At 48.3% G+C, this 16,112-nt stretch overlaps 1 long non-coding RNA gene across 1 annotated transcript; it reads right to left on the bottom strand.

Annotated features, from left to right (window-relative positions):
* Window positions 1-419: 419 nt before the first annotated feature.
* On the bottom strand, window positions 420-12,783 carry LOC121673909. The gene is made up of 4 exons (XR_006019357.1): window positions 12,584-12,783; window positions 11,257-11,379; window positions 5,633-5,749; window positions 420-5,550 (listed from the first exon to the last, which is right to left on the bottom strand). It is a non-coding gene; the product is annotated as an uncharacterized LOC121673909 (long non-coding RNA).
* Window positions 12,784-16,112: the final 3,329 nt, after the last annotated feature.

The raw sequence follows: 16,112 nt of genomic DNA on the forward strand, positions 1-16,112 counted from the left end.
AATGATGAGGAAAATCTTTCCATCATAATCAGGATTTTTAGTAAAAAAATCCCATTTTTCTGAACCGCTCCAATGGCTAACTATTTTAACTTCTGTCCTTCAGCATCATCTGGGGCATACCCTGCAGAACATCATTAGAAAAATGGCTCCTTGTAGATTTTGTAAACAAAATAGATAAACAAGAAGAAGAAGAAGGGTCTTGCAAATCTACAGGCAAGTTGGGATGCAAACAATGAGATCAGGGCAGGACAAGTGAATGACAGAATAGTTACCCCAGATTCACCCTCTGATCCAGGTCCCTCAAAGAATCTGTGGTTGTAAGTTTTTCAGGGGATTGATGGGGTTAGAAACCTTTCTTTAGAAGGATTACATGTTAACTTGTAAACCAAACAACATACACTCAGCAAGAGTCCATCTGGTTCAATAGAAATAGATCTTTATTAATAACATGCACATCATACGTATATTTAAAATACATATACATTTTTTCTACTATTCACTTTAGAAAACAATTTCATAAAAACCTTCAATCAGGTCCCAGGTAATTTTAAACATTAAAAAGCCTTTTTTTGTTGTTTTGTTTTGTTACAGAACCAGTAGGCATTGTTCCAATTACTTGGTGTATAATCACCATGTATTTAACATAATGCAGGCTCATGCATTTCAATAGAAATAGGTGTTCCCTTCTCTGCTTTGTCAATCGTGTCAAATATATGATGATATACTTGACACCACCTGCCACAGTTGTTGTATGCAGCTGTGATTCCCTCCTGGGAGCGCTCTACAGGTGGCATTTAAAATCTGGAGACAACTTTTTTACAACTTTCCGAGTTCCTGTGGGGGGCTCCTGGTGCTGCACGTGGCCCAGAGCCCAGCTAAGGCAGGAACCAGAAAAACAGAATTTCATGAATGCCGGAGAGGAAAGCAATCCGAAAAAAGAAAAGAGGGAATTTACAAATCCCCTCTATGTTCATGGCAAACTGAGGTCAGGGCTGGGTTTCCCAAGGTCCTGCCAAGTACCAAATCAGATCTGTAGAGAGTGCACAGAGATACCAGCGATAGACGGCTTGCGGATTTACAGAACATTTACAAAGGCTCATACGAGGATGGGACTTTAAGGCACAGTAGTCCATATACTCAACACATTCATTGGAAAACAGAAGTTCAATTTACAGTGCAATAGAGATGTATCGAAGAGCTCAAGCGGCAGCTCGGTGATGGCAGTCACCGGTAACGCGGCAATCGAGGGGGGTCTGCGACGGGCGCAGCCCCAGCCCTGCACAAGCTCATGCACATGCTGAGCATCGAGCACATGAGGAGCCTCTCGGGCTTCAGCGACAGGGTCTGTGCGAGGAAATCGGGTGATAACTGAAGCATTTACAGGAGCAGGGCCCTCATATCACAGAATCATGGAATCATGGAATGGTTTGAGTTGGAAGAGACCTTAAAGACCTTTGGTTCCAACCCTCCTGCCGTGGGTGGGGACACCTTCAGTTCCTCAAACTCAGAGTTGGGGTTCTGCACCAGGCCCCATCCACACCCACGCTGTGGCTCCCATGAAGCCACCCCCGTGCACCCTTCACCAGCACGTCCAGCCAGAAAAGCAGCACGAAGAAAACTCAACTCATAGAAACACTAATTACTGCCCAGTGTGCTGCTATTCCCAGGTGAAAATTAATTGCCCTAAGCCAGTCATTTTCAAAATGATCAGCTCTCCTCACCAAGTCTGTCCTTGTTACCCAGCTCGTCTATATTCTCTCTGATGAATATTCTATCTCCAAGGCAACTGAGTCAAAGAGAAGCAAGGACTTTCTTTAAATCCAGTGCAAACATAGCCCATATGTAGGAGTTCCTAATGCAGTCATAATAGAACATATATATATATAAATCTATCTCACTGAAAGCTGACCACCTACAGACAGATTCTCACATCAGAAGCCAGAAGAGCTGAACTGTAGCTACAAACCCAAAAAAGAAAAATCACTGTATGTAGCTGCATTAAAATGCTGGTACCCAGTAACTTGGCAACTAAATGTTAGAATCAATATAAGTATATAATTCAAAAGGTGTCAAATTAAGTATTTCGGGAGTCACTTGCAATGTTATTGCACATTTGTAGTTCTTTATCACCCCATAAACTATTTTTAAGGACTCAAGTCAAATTTTTCAGATCCATTTTTTAGCAGCACCAATCACTGGACAAAGCAGAAGGCAGTAAAAACTGAAGCAGACTTAAAGTGTTTAGAATAGTGAACCTTTGATTCAATTCCATATCAAAAAGTCAATCATAAAAAACACAATTTATTCTCTAGAAAGAAATAATCCATTTTAGCAGCTCCTGGAGCAAGCAAAAATTTAAAAAAGAGACGATGTGTTTTGTTCAAGAAAAAAACACATGGGAAAAACATGAGTAAATTATCATTCTCTTTCCTAGGTAGCCCAAGGAGTTTTGTGACCTGATGCAGATTTTTGTCTGTTATATCTGTTAGTTATCAAAATGCCTTATCAGAGAAGCTTTCAATAGGCAAGAAAGTATCTGCCTCTTTCAGCAGGCAAAGAACCTCTTCAATGGTGAATCTGACAGGGCCAATGTTCTTTTTCAGGTGAGGTTAAAGACTTTGATCCTACTGAGCTTTTTTCATTTCATAGTAACATTTCTAATTTTAAGTTAAAAGTTTTGTTTATTCAAGCCAGAACCATCCTATGAATATAAAAAATCAGGCAGTGAGAGAAAAGAAGCCTTTTAGAGTTTCCTATACATGCTAGATCATTATGAAATCAGGTGAAAACAGACATGAAGAGGAAAAAAAGCATAAATCAGACCACGTCAGAGTGGAAAATTACATGGTTTGAAAAATCAGAAGACAGGAGCAATTTTCCTTTACCATTCCCCCAGCCCTGGGGTGGCACGAGGCGTTCCTGGTGCCACAGAGGCCGGACAGCTCCTGGGGGATAATGGCACCTCTCACAACAGCAGATGGGCTTCTCTGCCAGCTCTTACTGATGCTACTGGGGCTGTCCTACACACCTGATCAGCAGCCTGGGCTCCCCCAGCCCCCTCTTGAGGTGGGCATGGCCCCTTTCCACTGGAGATTTCTCAAACTGGAGATTTCTCAACCATTTCTCAAACCATGCAACTTGATCAGCTCCATGATTTCGGGCTGGTGAAAGCCCAGGGGCGGCAGGAATCAAACCACACACAACCAGGAAGCTCTGAAGCTGAACTGCACTGGCTGAGGATTGAAAGACACCCTTTTCTAAGAGATAAGTAAATATGATTTGTCTCAAAGCAAAACCAAAAATCTGAACATTCATCATGGCTAACAGCACCTCCCAAACAGCACTGCCCTGTTTTTTCAGCCTTCCCACAGTATCTGAGATGTTTATATTCACCAGTTTGCAGGTTATCCTTGTTTTGAATTACACTGCTGACTTTTTTTTTAATTAAAAAAAAAAGTCTGGATTTTACTGCTTCCTTCTGTCTCCTAAACCTGTACTGACTTCTAACTACTGATACCAGAGTTAACTTTCTTCACACCTTTCTGCTCTTGCTTTTCTGCCCTTTCTCCAGCACTAACACATGCCTGGAAGCTGTGATGATATGTGCAACACACACGACCAGGATGCTCTGAGCAGGGTGACAGGAGGAATCTGACACAAAAAGCACGTTCTTGGCAAGCCACAGTATTTGTTCACACTGTATAGTGCTTCAGAAATAGTATCAGCCACATCTGCAAGAGCAAGGCCTTTAAAAATAAAAAACCCCTAGGTTCTTAGATCTATATATATATCTGCCTCCAGCTGAGTGTGCGCTGTTATTTACTTTGCTTTAAAGCTTTAAAGTGGTGATAGCCAGCGAGGCAAAGCCATTTTCTTCACTGTAAGCCAACAGACCTGTAGGACTTTGACAGGCTTTGAACCATCTTGTATATTTGTTCAGCAGTTCTGGGATGCAGGTCCCCCGTGGGGGAGCTGCGAGTGTATCACTGAGAGCTGATTTACAGGCTCATTAATCACATTCCCCCAGATTATAGTGCAATCTTTGCTTCTGACCCCATTTCTGGAGCATCATCTTTCCCTTAATGTTACTCTTTGGTATTTTCATGACGTAGCTTTGGCAGCTATGAAACTTTCCACTGGTAGTCATTCCGTTTGCTGAACATCCCACACATGCCATAGCTTGTGAAATATATATATTTACATATTCTAAAGTTAATTCCCAGATTGAAATTAGACATTTCACTTAACCTGAAACATTATTACTAATGCTGAGCAGTTCCATCAGGAGAACCTCTGAGGTCTTACCAGCATCTGTCAGACACATTCATTCTCTATCTATGAGAGTTATCATTGATTTGCTGCCTTTTATAGTCCACATAAAAAGAAATTGCTGTCTATTCCCTAGCACCAGTGTGAACCTCAGGCCAAACAGCAAATTAGCATGCAAAGAAGTATCAGGGAAACAGCTAGGGAAAGAGGCAAATGAAGTTAAGGGAACACCAATGATGGCTGAAGAAACAATCTTTCCTGTGAGTCATTCTGGTTCGTATTAAAATAGCGAAGTAGATACCAGCTAAGAGATAATATAAGTAAAAGGTGAATGCAATTATTTTTTAAAAAAACCAACCCACAAACCCTTGCAAATCTCAGTATAGAGTGTCTGTAAGTAGCAAGCGAGTTCAGTCTCTGAAAATCCTAAGCTAAAGACTGATTCCTTTGGCACTGACTCCTTCATGGTCAAAGCAATTCTCAAAGAAACTTTCTGTCTATACCTTTACAGCAGATAACTTGTGTTTTACTCCTCACTGTTAGACTACTCCACTGCTTGGGGGCTGCCCTTGCACCGGGGACGGCGTAATTTAACTGCAAAAGTGATTTGGAGCATCTGTATCTACACACAGGTAACTTAAGTGCAGCTTTGTTTCTACAAACCGCCTTGCACACAGTCTCTGCAGGGTAGAACCTCCGTATTGCACCTCTCTGTGTGTACAGCAAGGTGCTTCACACCGGGGGTCAGCAGCGGGGGCTGCAGAGCATTATCCAAAGCACCTTCCGCTCAGCTCCCGGCGCCTCCGCCTCTGATCTCAAACACATCTGCAATTAGTGCCTCATCTCAACACCTCAACAAGCAGTTCAAGCATTCAGAAACAAACATCAGTGGGTCTAACAGCTACTTTAATTCATTTTATAAATAAGCAACTGAGAATTTTGCTCCAAGTGGCTGCCCGTGTAGCCCATCCCGTAAACGGCGTTCTCTGCAGAGTAAGGCACGATGCGATACGAGTGCAGCTCTTCATAATAGAGCGACTGGGAACAGCACTCCTGCACCATAAACTTCAGCCGTTTTCGTGCGTCAGAGTAGGCAGTCCTATAGCACGGAGCCTCCTTAAAGTATTCATAGCTCTCCCTCTCTGTCTCTAGGTGAATCTTCCTCAACAGATTGTTAATTAATACAGACCTACGGAGATAGGCTTCGGGGTCATCCAGGAAGCGGAGCTTCTGGAGAGATAGTTTTAGGATACAAGTCCGGTCCTCTGGTAGTATCAGGTGCTGGGGAGTAAATGGATGGGTCTTTAGCATCAAGGAGTGAAACTGGGGAGAGGGTGGGGTCTGGAGCAAGAGAGATACTCACTTTTGGACAATACTCATGGTAATCTTGATGTAAATGTTCTTCTTCTGCATATTTTCTCTTAAAGTAAGCTACTTTCGACGTCGTTAATGTCTTTGGTAGGCCCCGATCAGATCAGCTCTGCACAAAAGAAGAAGAGAAACAAGGTCAGTAATGCTTGCTGCCAGGGTGGCTATAACATCACAGTCCGGGGTGTGCAGGGGAAGGAGGGATCCAGAGTGGGAGTGCAGCCAGGAACAACACTCAGCCTCAACCTGCAGCCCTCAACCCACTGGAAAAACAGTTGAGAGGTTGGCAAATGTGAAACTGTCTCTGAAACACCCACACTGAGGCTTGCCAGCACAGCAAGCCCCTCTCTGGAGTGACCACCACAGCACTGGGCGCAGGCAGGGTCTCCTGGTCCTAGTGGGATGTCCTGGCCAGCCACAGCCCCACAGAGCAGGCAGGAGATGCCCTAGATGAGAAGGTCACCATGCACTGTGGAAGGGACCAGGATGGGGCCACTTGTGTGCAGGACAGGGGATCCTGTGCCCCGCTTGGCCGAGGACTGGGTTTTGCTTTCCACACGCCATGCACGGAGCTCCGTGGCTTCCCTGGAAAACCAATGCAGAGTGTATTCACTAGATGGTAGTGTCGTCTCGGAGAAGCAGGAGAGCCCCAGTTCAGTGGGAGGGTGATGGAGTTGGTTTGTTCTCTGGGTGGCTTCAGTTTTTCAGGGCACAGAGGACAGAGGCTCAACATTTGGGATAAGAGAAGGAATTGTTGGGCTTTTGTCCTGTGACAAGAGCCCATTGGAGGTCTGTTCCTCCAGAGCAGAGCCCTGCAGAGGACCAGGGCACTCTGGGCACCTGCAGCCAGGCCTGGCTGCCTGCTCTGAGCTTGCCCATCTCCCTGGAAAGGTGACATGGTGCTAATTCAGCATCTTAATGAGGTCCATAATTCCAGTGGTACTCAGCCTGGTGAGCACTGGGTCCCTGTGAGAGCCAGGACTGGGCTTTGCTCAGCTATTCACTAGACAATACAAGGAGCCATGTGCATTTCTGGGAGGCACCATCTCTTCTCAAATCCTCCTTTTTATAGAAATTTCTGTTACTTGCTTTTAAATGCACCTTTTAAAAATAAAAAAAAAACAAACCCAAATTTTGTTATATCGATATCTAAAGGCAATTCAGGGAAAGAAACTACCCAGAGCCACTTCATAGTATAACTCAAAGTCAGGTTCTACGGGAAATATTTTCTTCCCCAAATTGGGATCTCCTTATGGGAGCATTTGAAACTTAGGTTTTCTGAGGAAATAAAGGATTTGGTTCTGGACAACTCCCCTGATACAGTAGAAAAGCCAAGAAGCATTGCACAGCCAGAACACAGACCTCATGTTGCTGGAAGGATCCTTTCATGGGGCATGAGGGGCTCTTTGAGTCTTAGCTGCTGGTGGGAGTGGTAAGATACCCACACAACCATTCCCGGGACTGACAGCATCTCTTCTTCACTGGCAAGAAGGAGCAATGGGCTCTCCCTTCCTTCTTCTATGCCAAAAACCCACAAAAACAGGCTGAAGAGGAAATCCCCTCAATGAGAGGATTTTCGTGTTTTCTCACTGAATTTCATGTCTGTGAGGATGGAGGTTTCTCATAAAGGATGCTGCAGATTTGTGCAGGAAACTGACTGGTGGATTAACGCCCCATATGGAGTCAAGACCCCTCAGCCCTGCTCTGGGACCCACCATGGCAAAGATTGCAGAGAAGAGCAGCATTTCTCCAGGAGAGGGACTACTGCTCTCACAGTGGGACAACACTGCTAAGGTTGTCAAGGACTACTACAGGCTTCTAGTCACCCTGGACCATCACACACACCAGAGATGCTCCCAGCACCCACCTCAGCTCTCAAGGGCAAGGGCAAGGCTTTGGTCTTCACCACCCCATTGGCTTTGAGTAGCTGCAAATGCTGGTTTAAATTCATATGCAGCAACCTTCTCTGCTTGCAGGTTTTATTCCAGTATTTGAGTTGCACCAGAGCCTGGGCAGCCTGGATATTTAATTACTCCGATATCATGTTCTCCTAGGTGGAAACCCCACTACTGTGTTATCTGAGCACAACAACAGATGCATTTATCTCCCAGTACCATAGGATGGGAGAACATTACAGTTTTCCTCACACTACCCTGAGGAAGACAAAGGTGACAAAGACAGATGAAGTGACATTCCCATGGCCAACCAGGCTGTCAGGGCTGGGAAAGGAGCCAAACCCAGCACACAGGTAGATCCTTCCCCTCAAACCAAGCCTCTAAATGCTAAAAGATGCTCCATAGTGTTTTTCAGGGAAAAGGCTGGAAGCACAGCCCTATCACTGCCTGTGTGCAGTGGAAGCAGAAAATCGGCCTGAGTACAGGGGCAGCACAGACAACCACAGCATGCAGAGCATCTCAGCTCAGTTCTGCAGCTCTGCCAGCTCCATGCAAAACTCTCCCTTGTTGCTCCAGGCCACGGGAATTCCGCCCCCCCTCGCCCCAGAGATGGAGGGTGACAATGTGAAATTCAGCATCCCCTGAGCACAGAGGGTCCTGGACACATCAGGGAGCCAGGACAAGGGAAGGAGGACTGCCAGCCTGTGGCTGAGAGGGAAGGAGGGCTGTGTTTTTGCCCATGCCGCGGGCTGGGGGCTGGTGCTGGCTGGCAGGAGCAGACGGAAAAATTGTATTTTGCTGAGGGACACGTATGACCATCCTGGCAGTGGGTTCATTGAGCATCCAACTGGCACCCTCTTCCTGGGGTTATGTTCAGCACCAGCCTGGGACGCACGATTGGTTGGCTGTATTTAAATTCCTGAAGACCTTACATCATCTAAAACAGCAAAGCTGTCACAACCCCCTCACCCCAACACCCATAACTTTAGGAACAAGGAAGGGAAACTACGACCAAGCAAACACCAAGAGCATCTCTAGGATGCAAGTTTGGCTTGAAATGTGTTCCCAGTTTTAAATGAAAGACTACACTCTAGGAGCAAAGTAGCCCCAAGCTGCTCAACACCACACCGTCTGTTAGCAAATCCCAGCAGTTCCAAATCTGCAGAGCTTGGAGCACCCCCTTCCCCAGCTCAGCAGCTCCCACGGGCTGTCACAGGTGGCTCAGCTCCCCAGGAGGGAGGGGGTGCTGCCTGCACACCTGCAGGGTGAGAAATTGAGCTGAGGGCACACAAGCCCATCCCAGGGCTGCTCAAGAGAAGCTCAGGGTCTGCTCTTGTGCTCAGTGCAGTTGCTGTTCCACAACCACCCATTTCATCACTGTCATCTTTTGTGGATGCTGGTGGGGCCCACACATCTGTCTGCAGGTTCAGGGAAACAAGAGCATGAACTGTGGCCTTGCACTGTGCCCTCAACACCAGCACCGATGCTAACCCCCTCCATGCAGGAGGCTCACAAGGACCAAGCCTTTCTCTAACACTTATTGGAAGTCAGCACTCGATGGCTCTGTGCGTGCCTGGGAGCTGCTTGGCTGGGGTTACAGCCATCCAAGGCTGTAGTAATGCCGCAGTGAATCAGACCCTCAGTGTTTTGTTTAAATATAAACATATTGAATCAGTGTTTTTTGTGTAGAAGGCTATTCTCGCGAGCCAAGTGTTTTGACAGCTCCAGCAAGGTGGTATGAGTCACTGCCTCTGCCTCACTCAAGCTCAGAGACAGATACATCTTAATCACATTACGTCTTTTTCAGCGCTACACCACAAGTCAAGGCACGGGGCCAAATCTCCCCACGGGGACCAACCAGCGCAGCGCTGAGTCCTGAGCCTGAGGTTTGTCCTTCCAGCCTGGATGAGCGTCGGGAAAGCGCGTTCAGCATCCCGGCAGCGCTCAGCCGCAAGCCCTCCGCTGCTCCCCAAGGACTCGGTGCCGTTCGCACCAGCGGGCGGTGCTGCGGGGCTCGGGAGCCCCAGGCGGGCGCTGCCGCTCCCGCTGCCCGCTGTTTACACCCCGCCGGTGCGTGCCTGCTCGGAATGCGCAGCGCATCGGGGCACGGCGGCTGGAGCTGCCATTAGCGCTAATGGAAGTTTGGAATGTAAACCCCACGCGCGGCAGTGAGGGAATAGGCGCCTCTGTCTCAGGCTTAGATCTCTCGGATACCGTTTCTCAAGGGCTTTAATTGTACCTTCAAAAGACCAAAATGTGTCCGTTCCTGTTTATTTCTCCGGGAACAATTATGGTGCTCTGTGTGTGGTACTCGCAGAGTTATTAGGCATGTTTGGACAGAGGGCTGTCTTATCTAAATTGGATTGGAAATAGATTTATAGCACGGCAACTTCCCATTTGAACTGCAAATTGCACCAAAGTCACTTCACCTGTGCTCCTGCATCACCCCAGCGACAGCAGCCCCGCTTCAGCATAAATTAATGCCGGCGATTTCCACAGGGCTGCAGCCTAGCCGAGACAGCAGCTAACACGGAGTTTAACAAATGGTTGAAAAGCCAGGAAAAAACACACCTGAGCTTGTGCTTTTGCATCTCGGGCAACAGAGAGGGGTCTGCAAGCCTCGGCTCTGCACAGCAGCCCTGTCCCAGAACTTTTACGTGAGCCCTTGGGAGCATCCCCTCACCTGCCTGCGCCTGCACCTCTCCTACCCTTCCCCGGGAAGAAAATTCCTCCCTGCCTGCTCAGTGCTGCAGTGAAAGGGCTCGTCTGAGTCGATACTGTTTGGTTGTTGATGCAGACATCTGCAGGGGGTGAGCAAGGAGCCGGCTGGCCGAGCCAGCCCCGCCAAGCTGCGCACGGAGGTGGTGACTCAAATGTGCCGCTGCCCTGCAGGGTTCCTATCGCAGCGTAAAGGAGAGTGATCAATATGCGAGCTAAGCTGGCTGAGACGGAGACCATCGCTGAGCATCTCTTGCGTGCTCAAATACAAAACCTGAGGCTTCTGGGCACACAGAAACTGGCCTTTATTATCAGCGGGCGACGTGGCTTTGACATGGCAGGACGCACCATCATGTCCTTGCGACTGCTGTCAAACTGCGGTGATAAACCCCCCCGTCTCTAACCTTCAGAGCACTCCCAATTAGGGGATGCTCAGCTGAAACCTGTCCCTGGTCTCACAAGCTCTCCTGCTGCTCTTCTCCTCTCCTAGGGCAGCATAAGCAGCTGGTCCCACTGTGGGATTCCCAGCTGATAATGCAAAGCTACCAGACCACAGGCAGATGAGCATGTGGATCGAAAACACATGCCAGCCCCAGGATTTCACATGGCTGCCAATCAACTGTAGCCCTTCCAGCGTATCGAGCCTTAGAGCAAGCCCCCTTTTATTGACTTACGGGAAGGTGGGGACCCTCAGCCGTACTCTGGTCTGCTGGCTTTGCACTTTAAAACTGCCTTTTAGTTTGCTGATTGCTCTGCAGACCTCCCTAATTGCCGATTCTCCCTGGGCACACGTGTACAAGGCACAAGCATCTGAAGAGCTCTCATGAGGGCATGAAGGCATGAGACTTAATGGCTGAGTGACTATTCCTGCCTCGCCCCCCATAGTCCCACTGCTTTCATCAATAGAATAAAATAGTAATTCCAGGTTCTGCCCCTTTCGACATTAACCCCAGTAAACTCCCCTCACTCAGCCCAACCAGCTGAAGTTTGCAAACTTGTTAGTTACCTGAGGATGCAGAGTCAGTCTGCCAAGGGTCTTTCTGGGATAATCTCAGCAGTTCTGGTAAGATTTCCCCCTCGCACGGGCTCAGCGAGCATTTCTGGCAGCACGGCACTGCTGAACGGTCACCTGCCGTGGTGGATCAAGGAGAAACACACATGGCTCAGGTGGCAAAATCAGGACAAACACGGTGAGCAGCTGGACCACAGGAGGAGAAAGTGCTATTTCAGCATCCCCACAGGGCTTAGTAACAGGGATAAATAAGTGATGTTACACCCAATTCTCTAACTTCGACCTTGTTTCCTGCAATCCCTTTCACACATCAGGAAAGTAGATAAAACATTAAGAAAAAAACATTTCAGTCCCTCAATGGTGTAGCTATAATCCTCACAGAGCAAATGCTGCAAAAATACAGCTTGCTCCTCTAAATATCCGGACGTCCCTGGAGCTAGAACATTAATTCTGCCCCAACCACCTCTTAAAATGGCACATTATTTTCTCCATTAATTCTTGTCAACCTCCGAGGAAAGCTAAAGGGCTACTATTAAAACCATGCCATTATTTTGAGTAGCAGCATTAATTTTCTTTCATACACACTCACACTGCCTGCAGAGCAGTACAGGTCTGGAGAAAGTCAGATTCCCATTTCTCTTTAACAGGGTGCACATTTCAGAGTTTGCCTGACATACAGTACAGTTTCCAGGCTGATGCCTTTCCTTCTGGGTGAAGTATTTGGCACGCTGTAGTAAGAATATCTCCCACTCTCGGGGGAAAAACTATCACAGATATATGTGTATATCTAAACTCTGCACTTCTATGTGTGTGTGCCAGAGACACTCACACTTTTTGAGCACATGAACGAAATTAGACATGTCTAAATCTTGCAAGGGAGAAAAGAAAGGAGAGCTCGTATGTGTGCGTACTCGTGCCTCGCAGCTATAAGACAACTATATTTAGACAGTTGTGTCATCCCAGAGGATGACAGCATTAACAGGCGATGGAAAGAGGAGCTATGGTGACTTTTCAGAGTTCAGCTCTGACCGTGAAAAGAGGACTCTGATCGAAATGACCTTTTGTAGAGTCCGGCAGAGCAGCAGCACCTCTGCCCGTGGCACTGCGGGACGCGCGGAGCCTCCCTCTCAGCTCTTCCTTCTCCCACACTGCAGCAAAGCCACGAGAGCTCCCAAACAAACGCAAAACTTACTCCACGCCGACAACCACCTGCTAAACCCTTTGGAGTGGATCCCACCAACAAAGCCCCACACCACCTCGCTTGCCACGGGCAACCCCACAGCTCGCTGTCCCCGGCCACCTCCGGCTCAGTGGCACTCACCCAGCGAGCCCCGGCTCCAGAGGGAGGGCTGCTCCGTCCTTCCCTCGCTGCTCCTGGAGGAGGTGGTGGCGGTGCTGCTGGTGGTGGTGGCGGTGGTGGTGGCGGTGGTGGCAGCTCCTGCGGGTCCCTGCAGCCACTGAGGAGCGCATCACCTCCCGGCCGCAGCCCGCGGAGGTGGGTGCCCAGATGTTCCCCGCGCGGATTGGTCCAGCGGGAGCAGATGTTGCCCGGTTGCTAGGAGCGTTGCTAGGAGCGCTGCTAGGAGACGGTGACGCTCTCTCCATCACTGGCGCGACTCGAGGCCGCGGGGAGGGAGGGAGGGAAGGAGAGAGAGAGGGAGGGAGAAGGAAGAGGGGAGGAGGGAGGAGCAGGTCCCGCCACCGGGATGCTCCGCGCCCGGCCGTGCCGTGCCGGGCTGCGGGGTGAGCCGGAGGATGGAGCGGGTGCCGCGGCTCAGAGCTGGACAGGTGGTGAGGAGCTGCCTGGGGCTCGCGGCTGAGGATGGGGATGTGAAACGCCAGAACCGGGAGGGGGGAGCAGCCCGGGGAGGGGGCGGGCGAGGGGGACCATAAAACCTCCCGTCAGGGCGGGCTGAAGGATGCGCGGAGCGGGCCGGCAGCCGCGGAGGTGCCGAGTGCCCGTTGCGGCACTGGGAGAGGGCGGGAGCTCTGCTCGCTTCAGGGTAGGATTGGGAGAAACACAGCCCAGTGCCTGGATGGGCTGGAGGGAGAGGAGTCCAATTCGGTCTTGCTGGCAGAGAGCCAAGCTCTTCTGCTCTCTCGCTGGGTCATGTTCCTCTTCCCTCCTGATTTATGGTTCTCCCTTTTTCCTCCATGCCTGCCATCAGATCCTGGCCCACTTTTTCCCCTGAGCTTTTGGGATGTTCTGCCACAGTGCCCTGGGTCCCACCCTGGGACTTACACCCATGATCCCATGGGGAGAAATTGGATTGCTGTAGGAAAAAGAACTGCACAGCAAAACAACCCAGACCTCCTCCCAGATAAAAGAGCAGGTCACTGTGGGGTGGCAAAACTCCTGCATCTCAGCCAGACAGTGGGATTTTACTGCTGAGCACCCTCTTTAGGGCAGTAGGTGGGATACCAGGCTCAGCCTATCCTCATAACTGAGGGTCCAGCCAGAAAGGCCCAGAAAAAGTTTAAAAGGAGCCAATAAAATCTTACCTGTATAATACAGTGTGCAGAAAGAGGGGGAATCCCTTTCCCTGGAAGTCTAACTCTGTATGTAAATACTGGCAGATAAAAAGCTAAATAAAAAAAAAAAAGTATTTTTTAAAAAATCACGCCAGCTATGTGTAAGGACCTTCCCTGAAAGAAGGAGGTCACTCCCAGAGTGAAAAGGAGTTGTACAAGATGAGCTTTTCTGGACAGCCAGATCGGTGCCAAAGGCTGCACTGGAGTTACTAGTACAACACTGGCTTAGATCAGCCCCAGCACCAAGCCTGGGCTTTGATCAGGACTTTTCTCCAAGAAACATCTCTAGACAATAAATTTTCTTCTCCACCAGCCAGCTGTATCCATTTCCTCACCACTACCATGGATGACACCGCTGCTCCTGACAGACTCACGCTCATGCCATAGCCTTCCCATCCAAGCAGTCACTCAGTCCAGCCCATGGAATCTCAGAATGGTTTGGGTTGGAAGGGACATAAAGATCATCTTGTTCCAACCCCCTGCCATGGGCAGGGACACTTCCTACTACATCATGGTGCTCAAAGCCCCATCCAGCCTGACCCTGAACACTTCCAAAACAACTTCTCTGGGCAATCTAGTGCCATCTCCCATCCTGCTACTAAAGGTGACTCAAAGGCTCAGACAGTGCCAAAAACAAGGCACGGTGCTATGGGAATATATTCATTTTGACAGCATTTGAAGCTCCTGGGCAATTCCCTGTTCCCCTGTGATCTGTAAGATGTCCAATGCATATTCTATCTGGTCATGTCACTGCTGGAAGGACACAGAGAGGGAGGGACTTCCCCTCCCTCTGGTTGCTCCCTAAAGGTCCTGCAGTGGATTTTGCACCAGGCTTTGTCCTCCACCCTCTTAGACAGTGGGAATGGAGGCACACTGCATTTGGGATTCACCTGGATCAGTATCACCCTCAAATTTTAACAAATTGGGTCTTGGCAAGCCTGAGACCCAGCTAGCACATACCAATGCAGCAGCCTCAGACCAGTTACTGCCTTGACCTGGAGCACCTGGCTGCATTTGGTACTCAGTGTGCACAAACATGTGCACACATGGCTTCCCTGGTCTTTGCACCTTGAGGAAAGATCAATCACGGCCACATATTTACTTCAAATTATCTCTGAAGCTCTGCCTCTTTTATTGAGAAGTCAAATGAAACTCCAACTAATTTCAAATTTGAATTTTCCAGGACAATAGGAAGGCAGTGGAATTTAATTGATTTTGATTACCTGCCTTATTATTATGCTGCCAGTAGCAGTAGTTCAGGTTGGTGTAATTTTAAATTTACTGTGAGATGAATCTGACATTTCTCTACTGCTGAATCGAGGACTCGAGCGATTCTTCAGCTCTTCACAAAGACATGGTAATTAATTCAGTAATATCACTTCTGTAAGCAGAGATAGAAAAGGAAGACACAGAAGCACCTACTCCGTGCCTAAGAGCTGAATGAACGACAGCATCACTTACTCCAATCTTTGTGAAATTTACTGTATTTTTTTTTAACATTCAACACAATTTCAAGTGCAAAGACACATCTTCCCCTCTCCTGTCAGCACACGAGCAGGACTTATTAGCAGGCAATAATTTACAGCCAAAAGGTCAGCTATGTTTCCTCAGCTGGATCCAAGAAGCATTTCCATCCCCTGATCAGCCCTGAGGAAATTCTTCCACAATCCAAGTGCAGCTGCTTTTCTTTGCCCACTTTCCAAGGGGGCAGAGAGTGCAGGGAAGCAGATCCCCTGCCAGTGTAAACCAGCACTGTTCTGCTGGCTGAAAGGGACCTCCACCAGGAAGAACAGAAGATGCTCCATCTCACCACATACCATCCCCTTCCTTCTGCCATGGAAGCATGAGAAATCACCTCCCTTCCTTGTCTGAAGAAGAGATTTCCCCTCTGCCAAGGATGCCTGGCCAGGGATCAGTGCCCAGCTGACTCGCACAGTGCTCTAATGCAGCGGAAATTAAACAGGCCCATGAACTGGGACCAAAGCCTCTATTGACAGGGATATTATTTGAGAAGATAAGATTTTAAATGTGTGCTGCACAAGAAAAAGCCTGGACAGGCAAACAATAGAAGAGAAGCTTTTTTCTTTTATTTTAGTCTTTCCAAAGCAGGATTGCCTGACATATTCAGTGCTATAACAAATACATGTTTTTAAATGGTTCAGAGAATTGGGAACATAAAACCCCAGAACATTAGCATTTACTTTAACTGTCTCACAGAACTAGAAAACAAAAAATCAGTTCCTTCATTTCAAAGCAGTTACGTCTCCTCAAGTCAAGTGTTAAAGAAAAATGAATTAAATTAATGTGCCCTTTTGAAT

The sequence above is a fragment of the Corvus kubaryi genome, unplaced genomic scaffold, assembly GCF_017639235.1.
Source record: "Corvus kubaryi isolate FWS band 111438036 unplaced genomic scaffold, C.kubaryi_AGA036_p1.0 66, whole genome shotgun sequence".
NCBI lineage: Eukaryota > Metazoa > Chordata > Aves > Passeriformes > Corvidae > Corvus > Corvus kubaryi.